The sequence below is a fragment of the Chiloscyllium plagiosum genome, chromosome 30, assembly GCF_004010195.1.
Source record: "Chiloscyllium plagiosum isolate BGI_BamShark_2017 chromosome 30, ASM401019v2, whole genome shotgun sequence".
Classification (NCBI taxonomy): Eukaryota; Metazoa; Chordata; class Chondrichthyes; order Orectolobiformes; family Hemiscylliidae; genus Chiloscyllium; species Chiloscyllium plagiosum.
Genome location: NC_057739.1, coordinates 20,477,497 through 20,493,972, shown reverse-complemented (window position 1 = coordinate 20,493,972; position 16,476 = coordinate 20,477,497). Strand labels below are relative to the sequence as shown.

Sequence of the window (16,476 nt, the reverse complement as noted above, 5' to 3'; positions counted from 1 at the left end):
TGTTGGATGGGGTTGAGGCGGGTGGTGGGGGGATGGTGTTGGGGGCGGTGTTGTACGGGGTTGGGGTGGGGGCTGATGTTGGATGGGGGTGGGGCAGGGGCTCTCACCCATTGTGTGCTGCTGCGTCGTCTCCTGAACGGGGAGCAGACTTTAAAAACTCCAGGCTCCAGAGGAAACGTACTTAATTGATTAACCGAATAATCGATTATCCGATCGAAATAGTACCCACCCATCTCGTTCAGATAATCGAGATTTCCCTGTATATAATTTCTGTTACATTACACTGTAAACTTTTGCTATAAATTCTATGTCTTACCATCTTACTCCACAGCCACCTGATGAAGGAGCAGCGCTCTGAAAGCTAGTGCTTCCAAATAAACCTGTTGAACTATAACCTGGTGTTGTGTGGTTTTTAACTATTTACTCGGGAAGTGTGTGAGAGACTCCTGTGACAAAATACCATTAGGCGAGGATCGTCTTGAATTAGATCCAGTTTTTATGCAACCTGAAGAATCTCCCTTAGGTGTGGTTCTACAGAGATTTACTAAACTCTGGTGTTTTTTCCACAATGGGTCTGTAATGCTCCTTTCAATTGAGACACTTAATTAGTCTTGGATTAACAAGAGGTACATCTTGTTATCTGTTCACAACATAGGGGGAAGAGTTACTTTTTTGGAGCCTATTGAAACCAAAAAGAGTTGAGAAGCTTGGACTGAACATTGTAATCAATCATTGAATTTTCTGCCAGATTTTCAGTGGCTGCGTAAGATGAATCAGTGAATGAATTATTAACTACATGATGCATCTCCGAGATAGGAGTCACTTGCACTTGAGATGATTGTGACAAAAAATGATTAAGGATTATGACAAAAGCTTTTAACAGTGATACATCCAACCCAGACAACATGTTTTGAGTTTCTTTCCACTGTCTGTTAAACTAGGTTTTCTGCACTCAAGTGGATGTGATACAGGAATGCTAAATGGACTATGAAGAAATCAGAAACATCTTTAATTTAGGTTGCACAACTGAAGAAACAACAATGGATTTAAGGTAAAACCAACCTCTTTTATATGAAGTTGCTAGTTTGTGATTTCCCTGCTGGCACTTTAAATCAGTATCATCACAACATCACTATCCTCAAATTTTGACATCAAGGGTGGGTTTATTTGATTGATATTTATTCAAACCATTATGGCATGGTGGCTCAGTGGTTATCACTGCTGCCTCACAACGCACGTTCCCGGATTCAATTCCCACCTTGGGCATCTGTCTGTGTGGAGTTTACACATTCTCCCCGTGTCTGTGTGGGTTTCCTCCAGGTGCTCTGGTTTCCTCCCACAATCCAAAGATGTGCAGGTTAGGTGAGTTGGTCATGCTAAATTGCCTGTAGTGTTAGGTGCATTAGTCAGGGGTAAATGTAGGGGAATGGGTCTGGGTGGGTTGCTCTTCGGAGGGTTGGTGTGGACTTGTTGGGCTGAAGGGCCTGTTTCCACACTGTAGGGAATCTAATCTAATCATTACTTTATTTGGTGACGTGATCAAGTGAATATGATAAGTTGGTAGGGATTTATTTGTAAAAAATATTCATAACATCTGTAAATGTGTATTACATTTTCACCATTTACCATATTCCACAGTGAGTTGCCTCAGTATGATTTCAACACTCTCGACGTTCATAACATTCGCAATGTATATTCCTTATCAAGCATACAGACAGAGGAGGGAGTTCCACATTGTTTCCAGCCCTTCACGGTGCTCTGGCTTAAAGCTTTGATGCAACATTCTATCCCTAGTGTGCCTCTGCAGGGCTGACCCAAGCTTTGTACTTCCATCAGCGCATAATCCTGGACCTTGGAATGTGCCAATGTGCAACAGAGGGTCAAAGGCCACTCTTTCCACTGGAAACTCGACGGTAGACCAAAGGACATCTTCCACCTAGTTGATGGTCCTCCAGCTGCAGTTAATGTTTGTCATTGAATCATATAATCAGTACATGAACCAGAATCCTTTCAGCCTGTGAGAGGTCTATTAACAATAATAGACTTTTTTGCGCTAGGCCCATAGCTATCAATGTTATGAAACTTCCAAGTACTACTTAAAGATTGCAAGGTTACTCTCCTCCCAGACTTTGCATCCCCCACCCCCAACCCTCTGGATGAAAATTATTTTCCTCAAATCCTGCCAAACGTCCTGCCTTTTGCTTTAAAACTGGGTCCCATTGTTCTTGACCTTCAACAAAGGAGGACAGCTACTTTCTGTTCATCCCTCCATGCCCCTCATAATCTTCTACACCTCTACCGCGATCCCCTTCAATCATCTCCATTCCAAAGAAAGCATCCCGAGTTTACCCAGCCACTCTTCCCAGCTGAAATGCACCTACCTGGGAACATCCTGGTTAATCTCCTCTGCCTCCAGTGCAATCACATCTACTCTAGTGTGCTGAGCAGAATTGCACACAGTCCTCCAAGGTCTATAAAGGTCCAACATGACCTCCCTCCTCTTACTATCTAGGCTTTGACTGTCAAACGTAAGCATCCCGTAATCTGCCTTAACTAGCCTGTCAACCTGTCCAGCCACCTTGGCAAGCACTGCAAGATCCTTCTGTTTCTGTTCTTCCTCATGTCCTGCCATTTATCCCAGGCTGCCTCTGAATGCATAGAACACAAGAGTCCCTGTGACGTGGAACTGCTTGGGTTGCACTTGACAGAAGTCTTCTCTCTAGCCTGTCTTTGCAAAGACACATTCCAGACAGAGGTGAGCAGCAATCTCTTTCCTATCATGGTCACTTCAAGGACGTTACGAGGAGGGCATGAGGCTCCTGGGGTATAGGAAGTATCTGATTGGAGGGACTATTCTCACCTGTAGCCAAGCAAAAGTATTCTGTGATGTAAGTCATCTTAAGGGCAAAATAGTAAATAACAGGTTATGTTGGTGAGATTGATGTTCCCTCACTATCACTGGGTCAAACCAGCAATACCCCCATCCTGTGAACAAAGAAGTAAAATTTGAGGCATATTGCTTCATATTGAATACTATAAATTGGTGGAAGATTGTAGAACTTAGTTTAATTTCAAATCTGTGCAAAAAAAATTAATTTCTTATCTTAATACACTGTGAGATCTTGTGTACCCGCAGTAAGTTGCTGTATTCAGCCGTATGCGGCTACACTCTTAGGGGTTAATGTCATTGATCAATTGCACGGCCATTATACGTCTCATTAAATGAATTTAAAAACTGGTAGTAATTTTGACTCTTATCAATGTTGTAATATAGGCAGTATTAGATCAACGACTTGTTAAAACTCTCGCACTATTTTTCATTGTATTGAAATCACCATGTCTTGTTGCCAGTATTTAATACTAAAATTTGAATCTGTGTTCTGGAACATTCTAACCCCAAAGAGGTGCAGAGTGGTTCAATTATATGATTTTCCTGAGATGGGAGAGACAAGGAGGAGGATGGATGTGTAAGGCTGATTGGCTTGTGAGTACATTGTGATAGCCGCAAATCTATTTTCTGCACTCAACTCAAAAGTGAGTTGGGAACAGGAGAGCGTAAGCAATACAAGCAAGAGTATGCCTTTCAGCCCATCACATCTACTCTGCCATTGAATAAAGTCACGGTAGATCTGCTCAACTCCTTTCTTATGCCAGCTCCTCAAAGCCCTCATCCACTGATATTTCAAGAATCTATCCGAGCTCCATGTTAAACACTTCCCATGATCTAGCCTCCACGGGGTAAAGAATACCAGATATTCAATACCGTCTGGGAGAAAGAAAAATCCTTAGTATTTCAGTTTTACATGAATGTCTCTCTATTCTGTAACAATGACCCCTATTTCACGATTTCTCCCATTAGTGGGAACATCTTCTGAATATTGATCTTGTCAAACCCCCTGAGAATGTTGTATGTTTTAATAAGGTCAACCCTCATTCTTCTAACCTCTATTGAGTAAATGCCTAACCTGTTCAGCTCCTCTTGATGTGTCAGTCGCTTCATCCCAGGAATCAGTAAGTGAATCACTCTCGACGAGTTCTGAATGCCAGTATTTTCTCTTTTAAATTTAGGAATCAAAACTGAACCCAGTATTCCAGATGCAATCATACCAGCACCCTAGATAGTTGTAGCGTGAATTCTGTATTTTTAAACCCCAACTCCCTAGCAATAAAGGCCAAACGAAGAGAGGCACAAGGTAAAACTGCAGTGAGCTGGGCTGGATGAATTCTCCAATGCAGTCCTGGCAGAAAGACATCTTACCAATGGAGGGACTAGATGTAGAGAGGTCTTTTATCACGACTGTATTAGGGGTCATGTTTTATTGAGTCAACATTTTGCATTGGACTTGAACGGTATATAGAACATCAGTCATAAGCTTAAACAATGTATGTTTGTCACATGCAGCAATGTTCTGTTTCCTGTTATAGTGAGGATCAGGGTTATTTCTAAATGTTTTTTATTCTGAAGTTTTTTTTGGTAAAGTCTGATAATTTTCATGGAATACAGGTAGGAACGTGGTCCTGCAGCCCCTGGTTTAATGGACAGATAATCCCCAAACTTTATTCCATGCTAAAAAGCATTTAAGAAGGAGGTCTTATGGCACAGCAGACAGTGGCATCCTGCTGCTGAGCTACAAAGCCCTCTGGGTTAAAGTCCTCCCCCAGGATTTGATGTCCAGGGCACTTGCATTCATAGCATGACCATACAATTGGAGTATTACAAATGCATCCAACACACATCCGTTGCAGATGGTAAGATTAGGAGAGAATTATGGTCAGTTACAAGCTGAAAAGAAATTGGAGCTTCTATCAGTACTATCCTTGACTCAGGGTCACAAATGCATGTTAAAATACACAACGCTACAGCAATGGCTGATCCTTTTTGGGGGAGGCTAGATGGTTGGAGTGGATCAGATTGGGTCCAACAGTATTTGGTTTGATCCCTACTCCACCTTGCCCTGCCCATAATGGGGATCACAGCACCGAGACTCAGATCTATCTCTGGACAGAAAACAGAAGAAGCCCCAACCCATCATATATTGTAACCCTGACAGGAGTTCATTTCCTGTCTTTTACAACTTTTGATGACCTGTCATTTTTGGGGAAATATATGCCCTCTTTGAATGTTGAGTTTAATAATGGCAGGAGAAGATTGATTTGATGTGCTTTGTTTAGTGACATGACAAACATATGTTTTATAAATCAGTCAATAACTTCCTTGCAAATAGTACACAGAGGAATTCTTATCCCACTGTTTGTTTAAATAAAAACTTTCCCTCAACTGGTGGAGTGCCATAAATATAATGTACAATGATATTGTGATGTGGAGTTGTGGGCAGAATGGCTAAAGATACGGCAGGAGTAAGAGCCAACAACTGATCCCCTTCAAAGTCTCTGTAATGATGGCTATCATACTAAAGTAACAAATTGTTAATAGGCAGTAAGCCATATCTTACTTGCTCTTCTATTTAGAGTTAACAAGCAACTCTTTTCCTCTGCGTAAACAAAATCAGAAACTGCTGGAAAAGCTCAGCAGGTCTGGCAGCATCTGTGGAGTGAAATCAGAGTTAATGTTTCGGGTCCAGTGACCCTTCGTCAGTTCTGCGGAAAGGTCACCGGACCCAAAACATTAACTCTGATTTCTCTGCCCAGATGCTGCCAGACCTGCTGAGCTTTTCCACAATTTCCATTATTTTTGTTTCTGATTTACAGCGTCCTCAGTTCTTTTGGTTTTTATTGAGTGGTTTTCTTCTACCAGGCAGGCCCTGCAGTTTCCTACGCCAAAACAGAATATTACCTGCAATCTCCATGAGCAACAGTGTGGTGAGCTGGCATGTCCATACCACAGTAACAGACTGGCATCGTGCCACAGTAGGGATAACACTTGGTTTTAAGGCTGTGCTGTGATATCACAATTTGAGAGCTATACAAAGTTGTTCATCCAGTGATGATCTGTTTCATTTGTCACGTACAATCGTTTGGAAATGACTCACTTCAATCTGACTGGTTACTGACAATATCATGAGACTGGAACCACTGGAGTCTTTATAATGTTGTCAACATGTAACTGGGCAAACAGAGGGTTAGAGTATCTATGGGACCTTATGGTACAGCTGGCTTAATACAGCTGTTAAAAACAGGACAGAGTATTGTGCTTTTGTACAGTTCTTTGTCCCCTGGCTGCAGTGTAAACCGTTTCGGACTGTTTCCTATAACCAGTAGAGAAATAAAGCAGAACGTAGAAATTTCAAGCAATTAATCCATTCTCATTAGATACATAATAAAATCTGATTTATTTTGTGAGATTTAGAATCGCGTAGAAGTAAACAGTAGACTAATGTAACTGTACATTCTCAAAAAATGAATTCATGTTATCTGTCATGTCCTTTAAACTGTTTTTACGCAAATAGTAGTGTCATAAAGTCATAGAGATGTACAACACAGAAACAGACCCTCAGTCCAACTCGTCTATGTAAAATGGATACCCTAACCTAATCTAGGCCCATTTGCCGGCACCAGGCCCACATCCCTCTCAACCTTTCCGATTTATATACCTATCCAGATGCCTTTTAAATGTTGTAATTGTACTAGCCTCCACCACTTCCTCCGGCAGCTCATTCGGTGCATACACCACCTTCTGCGTGAAAAAGTTGCCCCTTATGTCCCCTCTCACCCTAAACCTATGCCCTCTAGTTCTGGACTCCCCCACACCAGGGAAAAAACTTTGTCTATTTTTCCTCTCCATGCCCCTCATGATTTTATAAGCCTTTATAAGGTCACCCCTCAGCTTCCAACACTCCAGGGAAAACAGCCCCAGCCTATTCAATCTCTCCCTACAGCTCAAATCCTCCAACCCAGGCAATATCCTTGTAACTCTTTTTTGAAACCTTTCAAGTTTCACAACATCCATCCGATAGGAAGGAGATGAGAATTGCACGCAATATTCCAACAGTGGTCTAACCAATGTCCTGGAAAACAACAACATGACCTCCCAACTCCTATACTCAGTGCTCTGCCTAGGAAAAGAAAGCATAGCAAACTCTTTCTTCACTATCCCATCTACCTGTAACTCTACCTTCAAGGGACTATGAACCTGCACTCCAAGGTCTCTTTGTTCTGCAACAATCCCCATGACCTTAGCATTATTATTAGATTCCCTATAGTGTGGAAACAGGCCCTTTGGCCCACCAAGTCCACACCAACCCTCCGAAGAGTAACTCACCCAGACCCATTCCTCTCCCCTATACTTACCCTATACTAATGCACCTAACACTATGGGCAGTTTAGCATGGCCAATTCACCTGACCAGCACATTTTTGGAGTGTGGGAGGAAACCGGAGCACCCAGAGGAAACCCATATAGACACTGCGAAAATGTGCAAACTCCACAAAGACAGTTACCTGAGGCTGGAATCAAACCCAGGCCCTGACGCTGTGAGGCAGCAGTGCTAACCACTGAGCCCCGTGCCACCATTATACACCAAATGTATAAGTCCTGCTCTGATTTGCTTTTCCAAAATGCAACACCTCACATTTTTCTAAATTCAACTCCATCTGCCACTCCTCAGCCCATTTGCCCACCTGATCAAGATCTAGTTATACTCAGAGGTAACCTTCTTTGCTGTCCATACTCCTCCAATTTTCGTGTCATCTGCAAACGTGCAAATTATACCTCCTATATTCACATCCAAATCCTTTATCTAAATGACAAAAAGTAGTGAACCCAGCACCCATCATTGTGGCACTCCACTGGTCACAGGCCTCCAGTCTGAAAAGCAATCTTCCACCAACACCAGCCACTTTCTTCTACCTTTGAGCCAGTTCTGCATCCAAATGGCTAGTTCTCCCTGTATTCTATGAGTTCTAACCTTGCTAACCAGTTTCCCATGAGGAATCTTGTCAAATGCCTTACTGAGGTCCATATAGATCATGCCTACCTCTCTGCCCTCATCAATCCTCTTTGTTATTTCTTCAAAAAAACTCAATCAAGTTTATGAGTCATGATTTCCCACACACAAAGCCATGTTAACTATTCCAGCAATCACTTCCCTAGCTTCCCACAGAGTTTGAGGGTACACCTAATCAGGTCCTGGGGATTTATCCACTTTAATGCTTTTCAAGACATTGAGCACTTCTTCCTCTGTAATATGGACATTTTTCAAGATGTCACCATCTATTTCCCCACATTCTATTTCAAGATGTCACCATCTATTTCCCCACATTCTATATCTATCATGTCCTTCTCCACAGGAAACGCTGATGCCAAATATTTGTTTAGAATCTTCCCCGATTTCCTGCAGCTCCACACAAAGGCTGCCTCGTTGATCTTTGAGGGGCCCTAATTCTATCCCTAGTTACCCTTTTTTGTCCTTAATGTATTTATGAAAACTCTTTGGAATCCCCTTAAACCTATTTGCCAAAGCTGTCTTGTGTCCCCCTTTTTACCCTTCTGATTTCCCTCATAAGTATTCTCCTACTACCTTTATACTCTTACAAGGATTCACTGACCTGACATATGCTTCCTTCTTTTTCTTAACCAAACCTTCAATTTCTTTAGTCATCCAGCATTCCATACACCTCCCAGCCTTTCCTTTCACCCTAACAGGAATATTCTTTCTCTGGATTCTCGTTATCTCATTTCTGAAGCCTTCCCATTTTCCAGCCGTCCCTTTATCTGCAATCATCTGCCTCCAATCAGCTTTTGAAAGTTCTTGCCTAACACCGTCAATATTAGCCTTCCTCCAATTTAGAACTTCAACTTTTAGATCCAGTCTATTCTTTCCCATCACTATTTTAAAACTAATAGAATTGTGTTTGCTGGCCCCAAAGTGTTCCCCCACTGACACCTCAGTCACCTGCCCTGTCTTATTTCCCAAGAGTAGGTCAAGTTTTGCACCTTCTCTAGTAGGTACATCCACATACTGAATCAGAAAAATTTTCTTGTACACACTTAACAAATTCCTCTCCATCTAAACCCTTAACACTATGACAGTCCCAGTCTATGTTTGGAAAGTTAAAAATCCCCTACCATAACCACCCTATTATTCTTACAGTTAACTGAGATCTCCTTACAAATTTGTTTCTCAGTTTCCTGCTGACTATTAGTGAATGAAAGGTAAATAAATTGTGCTGCTTCAGTTTCATATTGATCTGGGCCTGATAGGTGCCAACCCTACATGGCTTTTAAGGTTTTGAGAACGTGGATGGTTTTTGCCCCAGGTACCTGGAGAGGACCTCTGTCTGTAACTACAGAACTGTGCTTGAAATCCCTTCAAACAGCAAACATATGATTCCCAGCCAAGCTGTGAAACAGCTCTTGCCCTTTCCAAGTCAAGCAGTCCAGCTCAGAGATTGTTAACATTGGACAGTGGACACAGATGGATCAGAAGGTTATAGTTCATCCAAAGGGCAATTTGAACTCTTAATCTGGACAAACAGTTCAGTTTAATGTTCAGAGAATTGATGCATTCTTTGAGGTGAATGAGGCAGATGGCCAAGACCCCAAGCTTCAGACTGAAATATTCAGCCCGAAATAATTTCAGATTGTTGGACAGTTATGCAAAGTAATTTTCAGTCCAGCTGAATCCAGTGTAAACCTCGTCTGCTTCACGTCCCCAGACAGACTGGAATCTTTATAAAGCTGAGCAACAAGATTGCAGATGGATCGATTTTCCCTTGTCTTGACAATAAACAGTTATAAATTGGAAGGCACTGAGCCTTGCATTCTGATCCGACAAGTAGAGGAGGAATCCTGATATGTCTGATTTAGTCAATCTGTTATTCTGATAAAAACCTGCTTCTCTAAAATGCACCTTTGGGAAGCCCTGAGTAAATACTGTTAAGGTCCTGGATTGAACACTGTGTCAAGACCTGCACAGTTGTAGGTTTGTCCAATTACACTGAGTGAGAAATAGCTTTCAGCAATACTGTGCATTCAGGAAGAGACGTGATAAGAGAAAGTGGTGCAATGCCTCCTGCTGGCGACTTTGTGCTAGTTTCCCACCCACCGGATCCACACTCGGGCTCTATATTTATCTTCAGTGATCACATGGCGATATTTCTTTTGGCCTGCTGAGCATTCCTCAAGACTTGTTGCAGCAATTTGCCTGGAAGCAATCTAGAATGTTGAGGATGAACATTTCCGGTGTGGCAAATCTCAGTGCTCCAACTTTTACACATTTCACTTAATCTATGTCATTAATCATGCTCAATGTGCACTTTTTAGTTCAGTATTTTGCAGAAGACACATTTAGAGTGAGTACCCTGTAAAGGGTGACTTCAGAAGTCACCACAGGATCTATCGTACCTGTTGCACCACTTGGTTCAATCATAGCTGATCTTCACTTCCACTCTGCCTTCCTTCCCACTCCCCAAGTCCCTGATTTGCTGAGGGATCAAAGACAATTTATCCAAAATATATTCAATAATGGAGAATTACACAACCCGGCCAGGTAGCACATAGCAACATTTCACAGCTATTTGAGTGAAGAAGTTACTCCTTGTCCGAATGATTGTCCCTTATCCTGAGGCTGCAAATCAGTCCTCCTCCTCCTCCAACACACCCCCCTCCCACCCTGGAACATGGAAACAGGTTCTCATTGTTTATTCTATCAAGCCATTTCAGATCCCTGCAGGTTTCAGTAAGGTCTTCTCTCATGAGACCTTATGAAACTGATGAGAATATAGACCGGATCTACTCAACTCTCCATCAAAGGAGAACCCTCCCACCCCAGGGACTAATCTAGCACACCTTCGCAGCACTACGTTTAACATAAGCATTCAGCACTTTGTGTCGTGAAGTGTCTCACTACAATATGCAAGTTCCTCAATCTGTGAACATGTAGAGAGATCTTCAGAATTGCAGAATCACAGTGGATTAATGCAGAGAAGGCCATTTGGCCCATTCTGCTATTATCTGCTCTCCAAATGAGCATTATGATTTAGTGCCATTCTCCTAGCTTTTTTAGAACATAGAACATATAAGAATACAGCGCAGTACAGGCCCTTTGGCCCTCGATGTTGCGCCGATCCAAGCCCACCTAACCTACACTAGCCCACTATCCTCCATATGCCTATCTAATGCCCGTTTAAATGCCCATAAAGAGGGAGAGTCCAGCACTGCTACTGGCAGGGCATTCCATGAACTCACGACTCGCTGAGTAAAGAATCTACCCCTAACATCAGTCCAATACCTATCACCCCTTAATTTAAAGCTATGCCCCCTCGTAATAGCTGACTCCATACGTGGAAAAAGGTTCTCACGGTCAACCCTATCTAAACCCCTAATCATCGTTTCTGGTATGTTCCACCTTGTTTCTATTCAAATAATCATCTCACTGCCTTTGAATGCCTTAATTGAACCTGTCCACCACACTTCGAGGCATTCCAGGTCCAAGTCACTTGGGTGAAGGAAGTTTTCTCCACATCACATTTGCTCTCCTTGCAAGTCACAGCACACCTGCACTGCCTCATTCTCGATCCTTTTATGAGTGGGAGAGTTTCTTCCTATCTATTGTGCTATGACATTTCTAGATTTTGAGCTTTCTCCCAGATTTCCTCTTTGATTCTTCACTCATACGAGAATGCTTCCAACCTTGCCTCATAACTGAAGTTTCCCATTGCTGGGACCATTCTTATAAGGCTCTTTTGCACTCCCTCCAATGTATTCACATCCTTGTTAAAGTGCAGCTCCCAGAACTGTACACAACACCCCAATGGAGATTGAATGCATGTCTTGTATAAATTCAGCATAACCTCCTCACTGATGTGCTCCACAACTCCATTAATAAAGCCCAAAATAGTGTATACATATAGGCGTCTCATCCCTGATCCCATCAGATTTTATGTGAGTTGACTGCTCACCAAAGGAGAGGGAGTGTTAATAGCAGGCAAGGTTACCTTTTGTTCATCATCCATCTCCAAGTCTCAGAGGAGTTGTAAATGTGGCATGATCTGATCAAGATGGAATGGGGACATGCAGAAACAAAGTAGTTCAACAAAGGGTACTGACCTTGTGTATCCCACCCTTCTCTCCTTCAGTACTTTTCAGGGTTCCTGAGGAACAGGCCTCTCTGCTTCGATGAGTCAGAAGTTTAAGGGACGAATGTGCTTCCTGTAAGTTTGATAGTCACCTGTATTGCCTTCCCCATAAAGCTGTGTGGAAACTGATGAAGGGCTTACTCCTGACGAAGGGCGTATGCCTGAAACGTTAACTTCCCGTGCTCCTTAGATGCTGCCTGACCTGTGTTTTTCTAGTACCACACTCTCGACTTTGATCTCCAGCAGCTGCAGTCCTCCCTTTCTCCTGGAAACTGGAAATAGTGGTTTGGGGTCAGGATTGAACATTTAACATATTTTAATTTCCTATCTCCCTCCAGTTTATCCATCCTTGAGATTGAAATAAACCCCACCTAGCCCCAACTAAGAATCTAAAGTCTCTGCAAAGAGGGGGATTTATTATCGAAAAAGTTTGCTTCGATGTGGCAGCTATGATGAATCTTTCATTTTTTTACAACAAGAAAGGAATATTGGGTTGCATGAAACATTTCTGTGGGCGGCACAGTGGTTAGCACTGCTGCCTCACAGCGCCAGAGACCCGGGTTCAATTCCCGCCTCAGGTGACTGACTGTGTGGAGTTTGCACGTTCTCCCCATGTCTGCGTGGGTTTCTTCCGGGTGCTCCGGTTTCCTCAAGGGGTAAATGTAGGGGAATGGGTGGGTTGCGCTTTGGCTGGTCGGTGTGGATTTGTTGGGCCGATTGTAATCTAATCTAATCTAATTTCACATTAAATCCAGAGTTGTGCATTTTCCTTTGTGTTCAGAAATGTTATAAATAACTATTGAGAACTCGCATCAAGCTCCCCTCTCTCTCTGGAATGCTCTGCTTGTTATAATAACTCCCCCATGTTAGGCCCAAAGCCCATCTTGAAATGCATTCTGTTGCATTAGTTTTGTTTTTAAATAGTACACATTTTAACTCAGCTCCACATCTCCTGTCATCGATTAAAGCTTTGAAACACAAACAGAGGAAACGGAAACTCTGTTTTTGTCAGCTTGACAACCCATAAGCAGTATGAGTCATTTTCCTGCCTAGTAATTTAGTTCCCTGAAGCATCGTCTGTCTGTACGTTTGGTGAGCCTTGTGGCTTGGTTTCAGTTTTCCCATCTGGTCATATTTATGACCAAGCCCCTTTTCAAGTTTGTGCAACTTTGACCTCCCTGCTCTGTCAGAACACTCTGCTTATTGCACCCTGTTCTGTGAGGAGGTGCAGGCAGGCGCGTTGACATTCTCTGTGCCTTCTCTCCATCCCTTTGACAGTGGGTAACAGTCAAAACGTCTTTGTTTCAAACTCTGGGTTGGGGAGTGGCGGGGGAAGACTCTATTCCCTGCACTTCCCTGCTGTGCAGTGATGGGCTTGCCTCCTTTGTGGCATTTCAGTGCTGGAATTATGCCAGAGAGGGTGTGTGTATGTGTGTGCATTAGACTGGAGCCATCCCATCCTCTCCTTGTTACACTGCACACCTTCAGGGCCGAGAAAGCACCTACAAGGTGAATGCTCCTAATGTGAAGACAGCAAGTACTGACTACACTGAAGTGCAAACCAAGCTGACAACTGCATCCTGTGTACAATCGATTTTAGAGGCAAGTGTACTAAATGCCATTTTAGTTTCTTTAGGATCAGGATGAAACTCTGCTTTTTAGCTGTGATTTGTTTTTCAGGACCGTTTCCATGATATTGTGTCTGTGGGGTTTTCCCACTGTTTGTAGAGTTGCATTTAGTTTAACACTGAGATTGAACATGGTTACAGTAAAGCTGATTACTGACGCGATATAGACTGGGGAAGCAGCACAGACTGATCCAGCTCTTTGCCAACAAGCTCAGCTCCACCGAAACTAACCCACATGAATACACTGATTAACACTGTCGTTCTGGATTAAATGAATGTACATGTGGCCTTAAAAACTTGACAATTCTGTCTGCTGGAGGAAACCCTTTGCTGCTTGGTGACGGCTTTGTATTTTCTGTGGTTACTAAGCTACCTCCCACTTCAAGTTGTACAATAAAACCTGCTGGATAGTCTGAGGCCCTAAAATTAACCCTGCTCGTTCTGGCTGCGGTATGCTGCAGAAAGAATGAGATTCTCATTAAATTAGCTTTGTCTCATTCAGTTTTAAAATTATATATGTTAAATGTTAGTTAAGAATACATTTACCTCTTTGGGGTTCATACTATCTGAAAGTAATTTTGTCTCCTGATTATTGGCAATAACTTTAAGCTTCAGAACAAAGAATCAGTGATTTCCTTTCTCCTCTTTTCTTTACCTCAGGAAAAAGTTATTCACTTGTAAAACTGCCTTTTTACATATTATTTAATTCCTCTCACTCTTATGAGCACATACGTATTCCTGATTATTTGGTTTATACAGTGCTACTATTTAAACGGGATATTTTACTGATTAATTCTATTGAGGTACAAAGCACATTCACACTGTGCGTCACCAATTCTGCTTCCATTCCCTTTCAGTTATTAGGCATTGGTTACGTAGAAAAGGCTTACCTTTTACAATTTTTTTACATGGAATTGGTAAATAGTCTATTATATTTTAAAAGCAGACTTTGCTTTCTTTTTGGAGCAAAGTCTTTTTCTTTGTTGCAGGGAATGGGTTCACAAGTACCAGATAGTGGTCTCACTCAGTGTGTTTTCGGTTGTTAATAAATCAGGACTATTGTTGGTGAACTCAATCACATCCCCGCCCGAAAGTCAGACAAGTTTATGTCCAGCTGGCTGCCACCAGCCAATGAAAAGGCACAACAATGATGCTTAAAGCTCCTCCCCCATCCTCAGTTCAACGTCACTGAAACAAGTTGTACTGCCTCTCCCATTGCCATGGCAGGGAACAACAAAGTCAGCATGGGCTAGGACTTGAATTTCTTAGTGCGTAGAATTCATCAGCTCAGCAGGTAAACTGAAGTTACTTTCTCAATATGTCCGTTTTCTGAGGATCTATGTTTTTGCCACAAGGAAGAGAACCAAATTTACTGATAAAAATACTGAAACAGCAGACTCTCTGACACTGATGGAAGGCTGCATGACTGGAGGAGCCCAATTCAGCCTCTTCTAAGCAATAGTTTAACCCTGTAAATAACAGCGCCTAGGAACTCTTGTGCCTCAAGACAGATACCTTCAGGTTCAAGTACAACTCCAGAACTTGTTGACCTCAGAAGTAGCATTCATGATGTGGTTCATGAAAACTCCATACAGACTGGTATCCCATCACCAAATCACCGTTTATTCACACGTGGAAAGTCTTTGGCACTAATCAAGCTTCCTCAGAGCCAGCTCTCAGGGTGAACAGAGCCTCTGACACTCCTGTTTATATCAGTCAGCCAGGGCTCCCTGATTGGACCAGGTGAGCAGCCCCAATCAGGGAACTCATTTTCTGTGAGGTCCACTTGGCTGACCTCGTTACAATCTCTACATCCCTTGCTGTCTGAGTTCAAGGACATAGGCTGGTTCATTATTTTGTAGCTCCTCCGGGGATGTTTTAGCACTATGTCAGGTTTCATCAACTCTGCCTCGCTCTGATACTGATAGCATGTAACATACAGTAGCTTGCCTCTTACACACGGAGCGCGCGTTTTGTTACAGGCTGGTTCTGCGACCACAGAAACGGTTACACCATATTGACCTCTATGGGATCTGGGTGACCATTTAACCACATGTTTATTTTAATTGGTTCTGATTTAGATGTTGCGAAGCAATTTAATTTGATGTTATACAGGACATTGGTGAGGCCTCTTCTGGAGTACTGTATGCACTTCAGGTCGCCCTGCTACAAGACTGATATTATTAAATTGGAGAGGATGCAGAAAAGATTTAGCAGGAGGTTGCAGGAGAGTGGAGGGCCTAAGTTATAAAATAGGCTGGGACTTTTTTTCATCAGTGTAGGAGGTTGAGGGCTGACTTTATAGAGGTTTATAAAATCTTGAGGAGCATAAATAGGTGAATAGCAAGGGTCTTTTCCTTAGGCTGGGGGAGTTCAAAACTCTGGCTCATATTTTTAAGGTGAGAGAAGAAAATTTCAAAAAGGAAATGAGGTACGATGTTTTCACTCAGGGAATGTTCGTGTGTGGAATGTACTGCCAGAGGAAATGATAATGCTGGTAAAATTGCAACATTTAAAAGACATTTGGATAAGGTCATGAATAGGAAAGGTTTGGAGGAATAAGGGCCAAATGCATTCTCCTCATTCCTGAAGAAGGGCTTATGCCCGAAACGTCAATTCTCCTGCTCCTTGGATGCTGCCTGACCTGCTGCGCTTTTCCAGCAACACATTTTTCAGTTAAAGACAATTGATACAAGCAAACTAGGGAGAGAATAGGGCCTCATTCCTGAAGAAGGGCCTGTGCCCGAAATGTCGAATCTCCTATTCCCTGGATGCTGCCTGACCTGCTGTGCTGTTCCAGCAATAAAGTTTCA

At 42.6% G+C, this 16,476-nt stretch overlaps 1 protein-coding gene across 8 annotated transcripts in view; it reads left to right on the top strand.

Annotated features, from left to right (window-relative positions):
* Positions 1-16,476, top strand: part of akna (AT-hook transcription factor) — a 194,525-nt gene that overhangs the window by 28,203 nt on the left and 149,846 nt on the right. For 7 of the 8 annotated variants that reach the window (XM_043720010.1, XM_043720009.1, XM_043720011.1 and 4 more), the window contains one exon: positions 942-1,051. The gene's annotated coding sequence lies outside the window, so the exon portion shown is untranslated. Of the gene's footprint in view, positions 1-941; positions 1,052-2,641; positions 2,756-16,476 lie in introns of all 8 variants that reach the window. The other variant, XM_043720008.1, reaches the window with a different exon arrangement.